Source organism: Aptenodytes patagonicus, chromosome 4 (genome assembly GCF_965638725.1).
Source record: "Aptenodytes patagonicus chromosome 4, bAptPat1.pri.cur, whole genome shotgun sequence".
NCBI lineage: Eukaryota > Metazoa > Chordata > Aves > Sphenisciformes > Spheniscidae > Aptenodytes > Aptenodytes patagonicus.
In genome coordinates, this window is record NC_134952.1 from 45,904,271 (window position 1) to 45,920,314 (window position 16,044).

The 16,044-nt window shown below is 39.3% G+C and overlaps 1 protein-coding gene across 2 annotated transcripts in view; it reads left to right on the forward strand.

Annotated features, from left to right (window-relative positions):
* The window catches only part of MARCHF1 (membrane associated ring-CH-type finger 1), a 255,753-nt gene that overhangs the window by 77,972 nt on the left and 161,737 nt on the right, over window positions 1-16,044 (forward strand). For both annotated transcript variants that reach the window (XM_076336580.1, XM_076336581.1), the window contains exon 2: window positions 5,186-5,264. The gene's annotated coding sequence lies outside the window, so the exon portion shown is untranslated. The remainder of the gene's footprint in view (window positions 1-5,185; window positions 5,265-16,044) is intronic.

Genomic DNA, 16,044 nt, shown 5'->3' on the forward strand with positions numbered 1-16,044 from the left:
AACAATAAAATAAAATAAAAAATCCCCTAATTCGGGGGTTTTATTCATGGGTATTTGTTTCATTCATGTGTTTTTTTTGGTTTGATGAAATACTCCCTTTATTTATTATTTACTTAAGTACTGCAGAAAAAGATGCTGCTTGAAATTCAGGACTGGATCAGTTAGAAGTGCTTCAAGAGAAGACTGGGACTATGTGATATTTGATGTTGCCATGGGAAACTGCTTTGCAAGAACATTTGCAGAGCAGATGGATCAAGATAAATAAAACAGATACAGGTATTGAATAGAGATTGTGTAATGTTCTGTGAAACAACAGGAAAACATGAACTCGAATCTATGTAACATAGTTCTTTGATTCATCCTTTTTTAATGAGTATGCTGGTAGCTTAATTTTCAGAACACAGTTCTTTATAGCAAACTTGTTTTGTCTTCCTTTAAATGGGATAGTATATTTTCATGGTATTTTATCTTATGCCATTGATAACTCTGATATGAACAGTTCAGTAGTGAAGGTTTCCTATAGATTTTGAGTTTTCAACAAGTCAAAGAAAATGTCAGGGTTTATCTGCCTCATCTGTGTTATGCAAAACCAGTAATGTCCTAACTTTATGCTGTAATCTACTACCTTTTGGGCTAGCCCCTAAAGTTGCATCTAAGTACACAAACACTATGGAATGGAAAAACTGTGTATTTCAGATGTTATAATTTTGTTAGCTTAACGTACTCTTGGCTATTGAAAGCTCTTCCGTAACCTTATACACTAGCTTTTTTTCCTTGATTTTAAAAAATAAAAAAAGAAAAAGACACATACCCACCCTGTTTAAGAACTAGAATGTCTTTGTAATTATATGTTTGGCACAGAAGTTTGTTTCCTTGGCAACATGAACACAAAAGATACTCATGTGACTGCATACATGCGACATGCCTTTGTAAGAGTACATACATACAGAAATCCACTGTATGTTTGTTTAACATGTATTCTTTGTTCTCCCTGGCAATGTATAAAATAGGCATGTACTGGTTAATTTTTCTCTAAGGAAATAGGTAGTTAGAGAATTTGAAATATAATATGTAGTCATATCTTTTCAACAACTCAAATTCAAACTTGTAAAAAAAAAAAGAAGCTTCTGGAAAAATAAAAGCTTAATCTGCTCTCTTGAAGGTGTATGATTTCAACTGCTGAAGGATTTTTTTTTTCCTAAGTAATATATTGACTGTAAAAAACTTCTTTCAACTTTTAATCTACAATGTGTCTGTGCTTCTTTTCTTCATGAGTTATAAAACTTACTCCATGGGTTGATTTCTGCACATACAGTGGAACTGTTCTTCGGGTCATGCAGTCATAAACCCATGAATGCCCACATAACTATTAGTTTTTCATTCAGTATGAAATGGCATGAAATACCATACCACTGAATACCATGCAGTTGATTCACATTTTTAGAGTGCATGTTAACAAATTTTTTTGAGTGGTCAGAGTAATGTTTGTTTGTTTTTAGTATATATTTCCTTTATGAAACAAAATACATTTGATGTATTTGTTGTTAATAAATTTTAAATATCACATGTGAATATTTGCCTGAACATATATATTATTTGTTATGTATATTCTGCTTTTTCAGGGAAAACAAGGAGAATTTGAAGCAGGAATTATTGGGGGAAAATTTTATGGCTTCTGTTCTGCAATGAATTGGATCAGAGTATCTGAATTTATTCCATTTCCTTTAACCTATGGGTGTAAAGTCTTGCCATTGATACCAGAGAGGCCAAATGACATGTTGGCTATCATTAGGGTCAGGGTTACTATGTGTTGATAGCTTTCAGCTATAACCTTTTTTTTCCTTTTACACTAGCTAAAGCACAATGAGGTTGACTGGTTTTTTGTTTTGTTTTTTGTTCTGTTTTTTCCCCCGCACATCACAGAGAAGAGATTTCCTGGGTGATTAATTTAAGCTCTTTTCAATTTATTTTAAGCAGGGACCAGTTAAATAAAACACTTTACGGAATCACAGAATTGTTGAGGTTGGAAGGGACCTCTGGAGATTGTCCAACCCTCTGGTCAAATCAGGGTCACGTAGAGCACATTGCCCAGGACTATGTTCAGTTGGATTTTTAATATCTCCAAGGATGGAGACTGCAACCATCTTGGGCAATCTGTGCCATTGATTGACCACCCTCACAGGAAAAAAAAAAGAATCATTATGTTTAAATGGGGTATCTTGTATTTAATTTATGCTCGTTGCCTCTTGTCCTTTCACTGGATACCACTGAGAAGAATCTGGTTCTGTCTTCCTTATTCTGCCCCCCATCAGGTATTTATAAACATAGATAAGATCCCTCTGAGCCTTCTCTTCTCAAGGCCCCCATCTCTCTTAGCCTCTCCTCATACAAAAGATGCTCCAGTCCTTTAATTACCTTCATGACCTTTTGCTGGACTTGCTCCAGTAAGCCTATCTCTGTCTTGTACTGGGGAGCCCAAGATTGGGCCCAGCATTCAGGATGGCTCACCAGTGCTGAGTAGAGAGGAAGGATCACCTCCCTCAATCTGCTGGTGATACTCTTCCTAATGCAGCCCAGGTTGCTGTGGGCCGCCTTTGCTGTGAGGGCACATTGCTGGCTCGTGGCCAGCTTGTTGTCTCTCAGGTCCTTTTCTGCCAATGTGTGTGGGATTATTCCTGCCAGGTGCAGGACTTTGCATTTCCCTTTGTTGAACTTATGAGGTTACTGTTGCCCTATTTCTCAGCCTGTCAAGGTCCCTCTGAATGGGAGCACAACACTCTGGTTTATCACCTACTCTTAGTTTTGTATTATTTGTGAACTTGCTGAAGGTGCACTCTGTCCCACCTTGCAAGTTCTTGAGTTGTTGAACAGTATTGGCTTTTGTACTGACACCTGGGGTATGCCTTTGATGACTGGCCTCCAGATGGATTTGGTGCTGCTGATCCACAACTCTTTGAGCCCAGCAGTTCAGCCAGTTTTGAGGTCACCTCACTCTCCATTTACCTATTTTGTGTTTCATCGGTTTGTCAGGGAGGAGTCAATAGGAGACAGTGACGGAAGCATTATTAAAGTCAAGATAAGCAATGTTCAGTGTTCTCTCCTTATCCATGGGGTCAGCCTTCTCATCGTGAAAGGCTATCAGGTTGGTCAGGCACAATTTCCCCTTCATATATCCATGCTCACTACTCCCAAACACCTTCTTGTCCTTCTTGTGTTTGGCAATGGTTTTCAGGATTGTTTTCTCCATTCCTTTCCCAGGGATTGAGGTGAGGCTGTGACTGGCTTGCAGTTTCCTGGATCCCCCTTCTTGCCCTTTTTGAAAGTAGAGGCGGTGTTTACTTTCTTCTAGTCCTCAGAATTTCCTCCCACCCCGGATCATCATGATCTTTCATGATCTTTCAACAATTGAGTGGTCTCACAATGACATCAGCCAGCTCCCTCAGTACATGTGGGTGCATCTCATTATGGCCCATGGATTTGTGCGTGTCCAGTTTGTTTAAATGTTTCCTAACCTGATCCTCCATTGAGGGAAGATCTACCTTGCTTCAGGCTTTCCCACTGATCTCAGGGACCTGGGATTGCTGAGGGATGTTTTATCAGTAAAGAGCGAGATGAAGAAGGCATTCAGTGTATTGGCCTTCCTCATATCCTTTGTGACAGGTCTCCATTAGCATTCAACAGCGGGCCACCATTTTCTGTAGTCTTCCTTATGATGCAGATACACCAGTTGGAACATTTCCTGTTCCCCTTCACGTTTGTGTGAGCTATCCTACACGTGTCTTTGTGATCCCAGTGAGGTCCAACTGCACGCAGACCTCTTAATTCCTCCTGTTCCCTATGCTGTGTGCATTAGCGTACAGGCTCTTTGGAGAGGTACAAAAGCATGCTGATTTCCCAGAAAAGGTAGGAGAGCTTTCCCTGTAATTCTGCCTGGTAGGCATTTCCCTATGTATGTGGACACGGTTGGGGTGGGACCCCCACAACCCTGGTTTTTTTGCTTATAAATTTTCTTCTATTCACATTGCCCCATAGTCTTCGCTTGTTAACCTGGTCCTTCACTTCCTCACTTGATTGTTGGTCATCTTCTCCTGCTGCTGTTATTCCTAGTTTGAAACTCTCATTACTGGATTGGGCAGCCTGTTGGCAAAAATGTTTTTCCCCACTTCGGTGGATACCATGTCTGCTAAACAATCCTCTGTCCTCGTAGAGCATCCTGTAATCATATAAAAACTAAACCCCATACCAACTGCACAACCAATTGTTGACTTGCAGGATTTGTCTACTCCTTCTTGCACCCTTCTGCCTTTCTGGAAGGATTAAGGAGAAAACTGCCTGAGCTCCCATGCCCTTGACACACCCCACCCCCCCCCCCATCATACCTCACAGCAATGTAGTCAATGCTTGATGCTTTCCTGATTGCCCCCGGCATCATCATGGGTGCCCGTGCAGCAGAGGGTAATAGTCTGCAGCAGCCTTTCCACAATGTCCTGATCTGAGTCCCTGGCAGGCAGCAAACCTCCCCGGCCAACAGGTCAGGGTGGCAGCTGGGGACCTCCGACCCCCACAGCAGGGAGTTGCCCACCGTGAGCACCCACCACATGCTCCTGCGCAGCTCAGGTTTAGCTGGTTTGGGTCCTTTGCTGGACAGAGCTTGTATTTGTTGCCCTCATAAGACAACTATTTTAGTTAAATGTTTAATGTGTTTTACTCTTTGTTTTGTGGGCAAATGTGTGTAAAAACATTGTTAGCGAACAAATTACGTGTTTTGGCTTTTTTGTTTTATTAAGCTTTATTTATTCTTGAATGGTATTCTGCCAATGCCATACAGGTTAACTGGCTACAAAAAGGCTTTTTCCACTAGTGTGGTTGATAGAGGGAAAATCACGTATGGTTTTCCTGTGCTCAGGGAGATCAAGGATTAATCTTTAATTAATCTCAAGTCAATCTGAGAATCTACAGAAAGATTAATGGGAACCAGTATATGGTATAGGATTTGATAAAGGTTATTTAAGACTACCTTTCAAGTCCAGAAGTGGTGTTTTAGGTTGTACCATCTGGAAGACAGCAGCATGAAACATTTTTCCAAAGCTTGCTTCATAACATGATTTAAGAGTATTGAGCGTAGGTATACAATATTTCAACATGATATAACTGGTTTCACGTGTCTTGTTTCTGTTTGTTCTAGGAAATGAACCCAGGAAGTAATGTGAAGGGCCACATGAAGCTCTGTCATAGCAGAAATCTGCTAAAAGATTGCTTTACCTGTAAGTTCTTTTTTTCTGTTGTTAAATGTTAAATTATATTCATGCTGCTGGAAAAAAAGGGTTTGTTTTAGCATTTTGACTTGCAGCTTGATTGTGAAGAAAACCCTGCCAAGTGCCTTATGTTTAACGCCTGCTATTATTAACTTTCTATATTTTAGTGAAGAGCAAACAAACATTTTTCCTCTTCTATTAAGGTTTGAATCTAATGAGCAAGATTTTAATGTTGTGTCATTATAGGTTATACATCCATGTGACGCATGCTAAACTGCAATAGCTTATTTTTCAGAAATTCTTTTAAAAGTGAATGAAAGGTAGAAAACATACAAACCCATATGAGTATGAAACTTTTCTACTGAAAAGTTCTTCAGCAAAGATTGCCTGTGCAGGTGCCTGCTGTGACTCAGAGCTCTTCTGGATTGGTCATCTTTTTCCAGAGTTATTAAATTCTTTGATAGTGCCCTTTACAGTTGTGCCACTTGTGGCAAAGAATTTTCTACGAGCTATAGTGAAATAATTTAACTTTACATTCATTGCATAACTAACCCCACTTAGGAATTTAAACTTTTGTTTTCTTCTTAAGTCTAATTGTCTACTTCAAAATACTTCAGCAAGTGAGAGAGATGAACTTGTCCTCCTAGCAATATTACAAGAAAAATATTAGAAGATCCATTTTACATAAAGAACCAAAAGCATTAGACCGAGTGTTGATTTTGGCAGATTCACATAGCTGGTGGCAGAGCTGAGAACAGAATTCAGAAGTTTTTAGTCTCAATCAAGAGTTATAATCTGAAAATACACTATGAAGTGGGGAAGAGAAAAGCTTCCTACCTAGGTATCATATATAAATACGCCTAAAAAGTATGTCTTGAGGGAGATTGGGCGTTTACAAGCTAGAATTTAGCCAGTATATTAATTTTCTCCTTTGTATATATAATTATCATAGTTTAACTAAACATCATCTAGTTAGCAAGTTCCTGAAAACTATAAGGGGGAAGGTATTAATGAACAGTGTTTCAAAACTGATAGTAGCTCTTTAATCCTTTAAAAATAACTATTTCAGATTTTTTTTCCTTATCTAACACTCTATTTTAAAGTAGCAGCAACTCCTGTACCTGAGCAGCTTAGGTAATTTGGTTTGGCATAACCTTCAACCAAATTAAAACTTGCAAATTTGAGTCTTCCACAATTCAAGCTCTTTATGAATGTGTCAGAAAATGTTCTGATATTTATTTCTAATTTTCCTCAAAAAGTACTTCTTTGTCTTAGTATTTCTTTACTACTCCGATCTAACTTGAGAGATGTTGAAACAACCACAAATTAAGTGCAAATACAAGAAAATTTGCTAGAAATTAGAATCTTAGTTCTGCACTTTGTGTTGTAAAGTAAAAATTGAACATTATTGTCTTCACTCTATTAATATTCAGACAGTACTGGTGAAACTTCAGCAATTGCCCTGCGTTAACATAAATGTATTAAAATTACTCAGATGATGAAGTGTTTCCTTTGGTTTTATCAAAGAATCTGGAGGGGATATTCTAGGATATTTCAAGGAGACTTTTATGATTAGTCAAGGAAGAGAGAAGAGAAACTGCTACTCTGATAATGCTGCCTTAATAACTGAATTTGTCAGACTTTCAGTATTATTTGGTAGGCTTAATTACTTAGCACTAGTCAGGCATTTCCAGTGGATTTCCAGTATCATAACAGTAGCCTTAAAAAACCAAACAAACTGAAAAGAGGTAAGATTGAGTTAGAATTGGTTAATTTATTTCAACTTCGTCTTCTCTTTCAATTGGTCTGTTCATCTCTTCATGTCTCTCTGAGAAATGCAAGTAGTTTGCATATGTATATATATAAAGTGTGTGCATGTGTGTATCAATTGTAGATAGAAGACAGGACAACATTTGGGACAAAAGTACAGACTTGGAAAAATCTTAAGTGAGAACATGGAGAAAAGCCTTTGGCAGGATGCAAAAGTTGAGAGCTGCATTGCACATTGAGCACTATAAAGTACATTTGTAGCCTCTCAGACAACAAATGTGTTATTTGGAGTCCTGCAAATATGCTGATTTCCATCTGATTTTAATAGTGTGACTGTGTCTGAGGGCAAAACAGCAGAAAATATGGGGTTTTATTCTGATCTAAAAATGTTGTCTGTTACTATATAGTTACAGACAATTCTGAAGCCTTGTTAGAAAACTGGCAATATGTGAGCATGGAGGCATATTTTCTTCCCTTGGCTTAAGAACTGATCCCTTATCTACTCCTCCCAAGTGCCAGTGAACCTCTTTCTGGTGTGTGTTATGGGTAAATGTTCACATACGTGTGATACTAATGGAGTACGGGCATTAATAAATTACATCAAAGGTACCATAGTCCTAAGCTTCATTGCCGTCATTTTTCCTATTATACAAATCATTCCTATCTAGGTATAACTTCAGTTTTGCAGCAGCATTGAAGATACTGGTGCACTTGATGTAAAAATCGTTCATGTGGTACCACTCTTACGTGGAATAGCAGGTTGCTCTGAAGCCCAGGAATTTGAGAATTATGGTGGGCTCCAGCAAAAAAACCTGCCTATACTCCTTGAAGAGATTCATGTGGGCCAGGAAACTGTCTTGTTTTGTAGGAAGTACAGGCTTCAGCCTGTTTTTCCTAAGCCAGTCACTCCAGAAAGATAATGGTCTGTCACTGGTCCTTACCACTAGTGGACATTTATGCATCTTTAATCTGCACTTGAGGTGTTTGTGCTGTCTGATGCCCTGGCAACAGTGAGCAAAGGCTCCACTCAATCACTTTGCCAATATACTGACTTTCTGCATCTGGATCATATGCAGTGGCATTATAGAGAGGAGGATGTGCTTTTGCCTCTGGTATATCTGTATTGAAATGCTGTCAGGACCTTCATTTCTTGTTTATTTGTGAAATTTTGACCACAGGTATTTGAAAATGCTAAGGATATCGTTGACAATTTCTGCAGATAATTCTTAAAGGATAATCTGAACAGGAAGAAGCTTGTAGGCACTGATTAGATAAACATAATAGCAGTTTTATAAGGTTGACATCAGTAAATACAGATTTCTTTTAAGCATTAGACATACTGTTTTTCATTGTCTGCCTACTTTGGCAGCATGCCTCAGAGAGAAATACTGAGAAGAGGAGGAGAAAAGGTTCTAGAGACTGATTGTTGATTTAATAAGGGCCTAATAAAAGAAGTAATAAAGTAGTTTCTGTTTGGAATAACTTCTGACTGGTACTATATGCAGGCCAGAAGGAATAACATACCTTATTTAACCAATTAAATCTTGCTTGGAGAACTGTTGGTTCTGTTTTCTTTGAATTCTTTTTTGAATTGGTTGTCAATAAGTCAATGAAGCTATGGCAGCACTCCGTATTTTCACAGATGGCTGGACTGGCTTATTTCAAGTCCTCCTATACACCTCTATATTCAATGTTTAATCTATTCACTTCTTGTTGAAGAAGTCGGGGACAGTATCAGAGAGGCATGTCTCAAAGCAGCATATATGCAGCTTCCTACTGAAGGCTGCAACTGATTTTATAATTCACATATTCAGCCATCATATTGGTATAAACAGAAAAGACAACATGGGGAGGAATTATGGAGATCGTCGACAAGTGGTGTCCCTCAGGGGTCCGTACTGGGACCAGTACTGTTTAATATCTTCATCAGTGACATAGTGGGATCGAGTGCACTCTCAGCAAGTTTGCAGATGACACCAAGCTGAGTGGTGTGGTCGACACGCCAGAGGGACGGGATGCCATCCAGAGGGACCTGGACAAGCTTGAGAAGTGGACCTGTGTGAACCTCATGAGGTTTAACAAGGCCAAGTGCAAGGTCCTGCACCTGGGTCAGGGCAACCCCCAGTATCAATCCAGGCTGGGGAATGAAAGGATTGAGAGCAGCCCTGCCGAGAAGGACTTGGGGGTACTGGTGGATAAAAAACTGGACATGAACTGGCAATGTACGCTCGCAGCCCAGAAGGCCAATCGTATTCTGGGCTGCGTCAAAAGAAGCGTGACCAGCAGGTCGAGGGAGGTGATTCTGCCCCTCTACTCTGCTCTGGTCAGACCCCACCTGCAGTACTGCGTCCAGCTCTGGAGCCCTCAGCACAGGAAAGAGATGGACCTGTTGGAGCGGATCCAGAAGAGGGCCATGAAAATGATCGGGGGATGGAACACCTCTCCTGTGAAGAAAGGCTGAGAGAGTTGGGGTTGTTCAGCCTGGAGAAGAGAAGGCTCCTGGGTCACCTTATTGCAGCCTTTCAATACTTAAAGGGGGCTTATAAGGAAGATGGGGACAAACTTTTTAGCAGGGCCTGTTGCGATAGGAGAAGGGGTAATGGTTTTAAACTAAAAGAGGGTAGATTTAGACTAGATATAAGGAAGCAATTTTTTATGCTGAGGGTGGTGAAGCACTGGCACAGGTTGCCCAGAGAGGTGGTGGATGCCCCATCCCTGGAAACATTCCAGGTCAGGTTGGATGGGGCTCTGAGCAACCTGATGTAGTTGAAGATGTCCCTGCCCACGGCAGGGGGGTTGGACTAGCTGACCTTTAGAGGTCCCTTCCAGCCCAAACTATGATTCTATGATTCTATGAAAAAGGATATTATTGTTATTATATATTCTGAGCACAGGTTGCTGCAAGAGGGAGAAATCTTAACATTTTTAACCATGAGATAGTTCCAACTTCTTTGTCTCAAGTCATTTTGCTAAGAATAATTCCATGCTGTTAATTGTGATATTGATTGAAGTACTTCTGTTATACATTTAATGTATCTGGTAGTATTCCAAATAAATTAATCAGTATTGTAAAACTGGCTGTCATGATATACAGACAAGTAACTGTGTAACTATGTATAACTATATATGAGATTTGTAGATCATGCTGGCAATTACTTCATTATTTTGTAATTACTATATTTTTCTTCCAAAGGGAGTTTGCATGTATAACTTCTTTTAATGTTAGCTAGTGAACAAATAAGAAAACAGAAATCTTTTTTTCTTTTTCCCCACAGCTGGATTGTTCTGTGTTCAGCTACTGACCATCAAAGTGAATTAACATTTCTGTCTCAGGCTTATAAAATATCAAAACTTTAGGTATCTTAATATATTCTATATAAAATAAGTAGTAGCAAAAAATCTGCTTGTATATGTTTATAGAAGCACAACAATTTCTAAATATGATAGCCATTCATTTTGACAGAAATTTAAGAGCACAAATGTTCTGTTTACACAGACAAAATGGTAAATTATTCCTCTTTATGAAAGGCATGTCTGCTGATGCCCAGCAACAAGACTTCATCATTTTCTCTGAATACTTCCCTTGCTGGATCTCTGGAGCACTTAGCTTTTCCCCCTATTCTTCTCATGCCCTCTGAAACAGGTTTGAAATACCTTCTCTTGATTCAACTGAGAATACATGGTTGGTTGATTTATTTGGAGATCCTAATGATAGTCCAGTGCAAGTATTGCAAAAGGTGAAACTAACCCAGTTGAAAAACCACAAACACACTACCAAAATCAGTAGTAAGAATTTAAATGATATATAGAGAAACTGGAGAAGAATAGCACAGATTTTTTTGTTGTAGAAGATTCCGAGACCCTAAGAGCACATTAATTTCCAAGGAATGTCTTGCACAGCTCTAATTAATGTTTCAGTGATCACTGGCGATGAATCTTCCTCTGCTCTCCTCATGCTTTTCTTTTGTCTTTCTGAACTAAACTTAGACTTGAACTTTAATCACATATATTACCTGGCATATGTTTTTGTGTTGGCTTCTGTGAATATAATACAAGTTTTAATTGTAGGATTTTTGCATACTGTAAGCATCTTCCTGATCATAAGCTAGTACAAAGCTATCTTGCAGAGTAAGGAGAAAAGAATTATTGTGAAGGTCTTTCATCTTTTGCTTCATTACTGTCATGGTTTAACCCCAGAGGGCAACTAAACACCACACAGCTGCTTGCTCACTCTCTCCCGGTGGGATGGGGGAGAGAATCGGAAGGGTAAAAGTGAGAAAACTCATGAGTTGAGATAAAGACAGTTTAATAGGTAAAGCAAAAACCATGCGCGCAAGCAAATCAAAACAAGGAATTCATTCACTCCTTCCCATGGGCAGGCAGGTGTTCAGCCATCTTCAGGAAAGCAGGGCTCCATCACGCGTAACGGTTACTTGGGAAGACAAACGTCATCACTCCGAACGTGCCCCCTTCCTCCTTCTTCCCCCAGCTTTATATGCTGAGCATGATGTCATATGGTATGCAATATCCCTTTGGTCAGTTGGGGTCAGCTGTCTCAGCTGTGTCCCCTCCCAGCTTCTTGTGCACCCCCAGCCTACTCGCTGGTGGGGTGGGGTGAGAAGCAGAAAAGGCCTTGACTCTGTGTAAGCACTGCTCAGCAGTAATGAAAACATCCCTGTGTTATCAACACTGTTTTCAGCACAAATCCAAAACATAGCCCATACTAGCTATGATGAAGAAAATTAACTCTACCCCAGCCAAAACCAGTATAATTACTTATTATGTAGATACTTTTTTTTTTTTAATAAAGGGTATACTGAGGAATACAAATTGATATATCTGGACTGATGACACTAAGAAATACAACAGCTGTTCCTGGTGTTGCTTGTTAATTTACTTTGCTGAGGTATAATTTCATGCTTTGTTAAAATCAGACAGACATAACTATGATTTGCTGAAGGTGAAATAAGGGGACAGGTTCCGTGAAACTTCTGTGGTTTTAAAAATACATGATACCAGATTTCCACTTGTAGTACTGAAAGCAGTGGTCAAGAAAAAATGTCCTGTAAGTTAAATGTGATGACACAGGAAAGAGTATCAATGCAACTAAACCGGAATATTTTATCCTTTGGGGTCAGTATGCAGTCAATGTTTTACTTCCTAAATCTCAGGTAGTGTCAGAATGCACGTGTAGATATCAAAATGGTGCTAATGAACGTGCACAGCATTCATAAGCCACAAGCCGTGGCTTAGTTCACACCACTTAACAGGTACAGCAGTTTTGGCTGAGATACGGTATTGTTATGCTGTACGTCTGCATCTCATACTACCTGGCTTCAGGCAAAAACCTCATGTTTCAGCTTCTCAGCAGATGAAGGGTTCAGCTCCTATATCAATAATTTGCACAGTGTGGAGGGATTGCATCGCCATAGAGACACAAGATGTGCAGCAGGACCTCCAGAATGCCCACACAAGGACATTCACCTCTGTGGAGCTGCGTGAGGAGCTTATTTTGACCCACTGAAAGAATACTCCTGAGAAACCTCATATTGGTAGAGAAGCAACCTGCAATTTCTTTCTTCACGTTGCCAAGAAGTTGCGGTTTCACTGAGCGTTGTGTCTCCCTCCTCTGAAGGCAGGTTTAAGGGTGACCGTCTCAGGAAATGGCATTCTGCCCAGTCATTCTTGCCATAGTTTACTGATATGGTCGGGGGGACTGTAATGATTGTGGCCCTCTGTGCCTTCCACAAAGCTGGAGAGAATAATTATGAGTATTTATTAATGTAATGGACCAAAGACAGCACTGTTCTTGTGGGCTGATTCGTGCAAGAATAACCTAAGGATTCTCCATTTCTGCTGCCACCTCAGTAGTTTCCTGGAAAAAAAGTATGAGTTCTTGGCTCTAAACTTGAATGGGACAGGCAAATTTATACTTCTATAATTATTTTGATTGCAGTTTATTGTTGTAGTCTATTTCAGATAAAACTACACTGCATGAATCGTAAGAAATTACCAGCTAGAAAACAGAGTTATAATGTCAACAGGTGCTTTTGCTCCACAAATAACTAGTTCTCCATTAATGTCAGGTCTATGTGGCTGTAAGGTTTGGTTTTGTTGTTTTTTTTTTTAAATCACGTGTGCATTGTAAGAGCATTGCTTTTCAACTATGCCGTAATCTCTGATAGGTTGCTTGTATTTTTAGATTTTGTATTACTTTTGTACTCCTCAGGCTTTAATATATCCTTTTTATACAGCTCTTGCTTTGTGAGTGGTTTTAAACTGACCGTGACTACAAGCAGAAGGTTTATTTAAGCAGAAAATAAACTAAAGAACAACATCAGAAATGACTGTCAAACTGACAGGAGGGCAGTGGGAATACTGATATGTTTCTTGTGTATGTTTCTATTTTTGTGATCACTCACAGTAAGAAGTCAATAATCTAAGTAAGCAAGCAAAACTCGTCTGTGCTTCTCTCTGCAGCTTTCTGTTAACTAGGAGCTAGTAAGTATTAGCAGCTTGTGGGGTTCTTTTGCTTGACTAGCCCAGCAGTGTACATAGTATATATTATACAGAGCTGTGTAGAAGGTCTTGATGAAACAAGATTTTATGCATTATTGCCACCTCTCATTACTAGCATTGCATAGCTGTTGGTGGTGCAATCCTGGGCTCGTCCAGATTCAATTATCTTGTAATTAGTGGTAAAATTGGAAAAATATTGCTGATAGGTGGCATTTGTGTGTTTAAATAGCTAAAATAAATAGTTATAGCTATAAACTGTAGTTTAAACATAGCTAAAATTTCTAGCAGGTACACCCTGCAACATTCCTTGGTTGTCTTGTCCTCTGGTTGGGGACGTGGCTGGACTACAGCTGTGTGCTTCCTGCCTGCATGCGAGGGTTCCCTGCGGAAGCACGTAGCACTTGCATAGGTAAGAGAGGAACGGTGGGTCTTATGAAGGGACAGCTGGGGACTGTTACCAAGTCCTGTAGTACACAAATAGCCTATATTCCTTCAACCCTCACCCAGAATGCTTAGCGTCCTGAGGGCTAACTCTAGCAGTTTTTGGAATGAACACCACTGAAAGTTTAAGCTACGGCATCAATCCTTACCTGTCTGTCTGCTGTGTGTCAATCTAAAGATCTGCTTTCATTGCAACTTGGACAAGAGCATGTGGGCTGCCTTTACAGACCACGGAGAGACAAACACATGCATGGATGCAGTTTCAGATGGTTAAGGTTTAGAAGTAGTATGCTTTACTTGTGGGTGGTGCCTGGTGTCTTCTGACCAGGTGAACTGGACTCCAGGATTAACTAGATGACACAAACACATCTTTGTATAAATTTGGAAGGTACTCTTCCTGGAATGTTTTGCAGCATTCATTCAAGAATTCCTGCGAAAGTGAAAACTTCCATTGATAAACTCTTTCATGTAAAATGTCCAGAAAGTTAATTCCTGAGGCTAAGTTAGCCCTGACTAACTGGTGTTAATTTCACCGAGTATGAAATTTGTGCAGACATCTGGCTTAATAGAGGAGTAGTTGCTTTGGAGTGTAGACTCCACATGCTTGGAGTGGTTAAGGTTAGATGGTATATATACCTTTCCACTCTTTCCTCAGTATATATCAGTCAAAGAAAGAGGATTGCAACCACTTCCATTTTGAAGTGAATTTGGCTTCCATTTTCAAATGATCTACTGAAAAGGTGACACATGCTAAAGTAGTAGTTTAAATTACCTGTAATGACTCAGTTTGGCTCAATTGACATTAGAGGGCAGGAAGATCCTGGAATGATGCTTACAGCCTTGGTTTCCTAGCTGCTCCCAACAGAAGTGTTTCATGGTTTCACCAGGCCTAAGTGCCCGGCTTCCATCTAATCAAACATGAACACCCCTGAGAAGGGAGAATAGCTGAGTCTTCTCCTGATACGGGCAAGGAGCACATCTGTGACACTTGAAGGTTAGAGTTTAAGGGATGCTGTAAAGTGCCTTTGTCCTCACGTGTACTGACTTGGCAATGGAAGTACATGCGTGTTGTATTGGAACTGTTTTTGTGTAAGATGCTGTAATGAAGGCATTTCTGAGGGGTGAAAAAATGTAACTGCATTGGTCACAAAGAAAAGTTGAAAGCTGATGTTCAGTTCTTAAGATAGCAAAAATAAAAATGAAAACACTTTTTTCTGACCCTAGACTAATTGAGATTTTTGTTTTGGAAGAGATTGTGTGTATTTTCTTTTAAATTATGTTTTTGACATTTTTCTTCCTAAGCAAATCACACTCTGTTTCAACGGAGCTAAATATACAAAACAGAGAAGACCTATGCATAAGCAGAATTATAATAGGAGAAACAGAAGCCGTTATTATTTTTTCCTGGAAGATTTCTCTAATTTGCAATTTTTTTAATAGTCCACGTAAAGCAATTTTCAAAGACGTCACCATGAGTAATCATTTTGTTATATCTGAGATATACATTTCAGTACAGCTGTAATAATAATACTAATATTATTATAAAGTGGAACGATGCCATGTTAAACACTCTGAAGCAGACATATGTGAACCCGTCTGGAGAGATGTATTTATAACTAGTAATAATTAAAAATTATTATTTTATTAGCTCTTACAAGTCTCATCTGAGACCTAAATGTGGATTTTGCTAATGTATCCTAGAAACTCTTCTTTCAGCAAAATGTCTAGTTGTCTTCTGATTCTTAATGTCATTGTGGCCTTAACTACAACCTGCAACTGAATTCTTTGCTCTAATGTTGTGGTTTATGAGAATTCCAGCCTTTTACAATTTATGAATTTTCGTCCTTACAGTTTCATTTAATAGGCCCTTGCTTTCTGTCCTGACAAAGTTCTTAATCTACTTTTTCTATGTATCTTTCATTACTTTATTCATTTTTGTTCATCGTCATTCATCTCTTCCAGTTAAATGATCTGTCCTTTTCATCTGCGTTTCTGCAGATGGAAGTTCGGTAGATTCCATACAGTTTAAGTGAACCTAATGGGGTGGGAGTGTCACGGT